This window comes from Schistocerca nitens, chromosome 3 (assembly GCF_023898315.1).
Source record: "Schistocerca nitens isolate TAMUIC-IGC-003100 chromosome 3, iqSchNite1.1, whole genome shotgun sequence".
In the NCBI taxonomy this organism is placed as follows: domain Eukaryota; kingdom Metazoa; phylum Arthropoda; class Insecta; order Orthoptera; family Acrididae; genus Schistocerca; species Schistocerca nitens.
The window spans coordinates 597,060,605-597,062,284 of NC_064616.1; the positions used below are offsets into that span (position 1 = coordinate 597,060,605).

A 1,680-nucleotide genomic window follows, 5' to 3' on the forward strand; every position below is an offset into this window, starting at 1 on the left:
GCCGACCTGTACTCTGTTCGTCATAAACATCGGTCCTACCTTCAGAGAAATGACGACACCATTTCGTTACATTTTGTCGATTCATAATGTTCCCATGAACAGAAACAATTTCTTTGTGAATATCCGCTGGTCTCTGACCTTTTGCATGAAGAAAACGTATGGCGGAGCGCACTTCGCATTTGGCGGGATTCTGAATCGGCGCAGCCATTTTAAACACGACCTTCTCCAACCAGAAACAATGTTCAACTGCCGAACGACCGCGAGGTAAAAGCTAACGGTTCAAGGTTAACACCAGTGTTGCCAACTTGCTCGCCAAAACTCTTCTGTTCCTCTGGCGTACGGTGTATCTTTACTTTCCGAAATACCCTCGTATTATTCCGCGTTCAACATTTTTGATACCCGTCGTACGATCATAATCACATGATTCATCCAAATACAAATGACACTCCGCCAATGCACTGCTATTTTATAGCTTGCGTACTACCGTCATCTGTATATGTGCATATCGCTATCCCATGACTTTTGTCACCTCTGTGGAATGTCATTATGGGTGCTATGAGACACCGTGTACAGTTATCACCCCATCTACATCTGTGTCATAAGGATCCAGGATGATTTATGACCTCCCTAACCCCTCCCCTCAGTTCTCCCCTCCTTTCCCTTGTAGGCCATATGCCATGTATATGAATGGTGGAGTGTTATCCTGACAGCTGATGGCGAAATAAAGGTGTTTGTGTAGGCTCTTCATCACTATAATTTATTACCAATTTATTATCCTTATCACGATAATTTATCACACAATCAGGTTACCATGGCGTCCTTTTAACTATAATTTACTAAACAAACCCGGTAGAGGTTCTCCTGCCGGTGCATATTTAATTACCTGTGCATATATAAAAATAGATGCTGTCTACATAATCCAGGATCTATAATTCCCCGTAGAAAAATATGGCCAGATGAAAGGTAGTTCATACTGATGAAATTCCATTATTTTTGTTGGTATGAAAGGACGCTGACCAACGGCCTTGCCTCAGTGGTAACACCGGTTCCCGTCAGATCACCGAAGTTAAGCGCTGACGGACTGGACTAGTACTTGGATGGGTGATCGTTCGATCTGCCGAGCGCTGTTGGCAAGCGGGGTTCACCCAGCCCTTGTGAGGACAATTGAGGAGCTACTTGATTGGAAAGTAGTGACTCCGTTCACGAAGACTGACAACGGCTGGAAGAGTGGTGTGCTGACCACGTGCGCCTCCATATCCGCATCCAGTGAGTCCTGTGGGCTGAGGATGACGCGGCGGCCGGTCGGTCTGTTGAGCTTTCACGGCTTGTTTGGAACGGAGTTTTAGTTTATGAATGGATTACGAGCTATATACATTTTTATTAATAAATTATGTCAATGAACAGTGCGTTTGACTGTTCCATTCGCTACATAACTGAACCAACTTAAAATACACTACTGGCCATTAAAATTGCTACACCACGAAGAAATGCAGGTGATAAACGGGTATTCATTGGACAAATAAATTACATGAGAACTGACATGTGATTACATTTTCACGCTATTTTGGTGCATAGATCCTGAGAAATCAGTACCCAGAACAACCACCTCTGGCCGTAATAACGGCCTTGATACACCTGGGCGTTGAGTAAAACAGAGCTTGGATGGCCTGCACAGGTACA

At 44.2% G+C, this 1,680-nt stretch overlaps 1 pseudogene; it reads left to right on the forward strand.

Annotated features, from left to right (window-relative positions):
* Positions 1–1,015: 1,015 nt before the first annotated feature.
* Positions 1,016–1,133, forward strand: LOC126250295 (5S ribosomal RNA; annotated as a pseudogene).
* Positions 1,134–1,680: the final 547 nt, after the last annotated feature.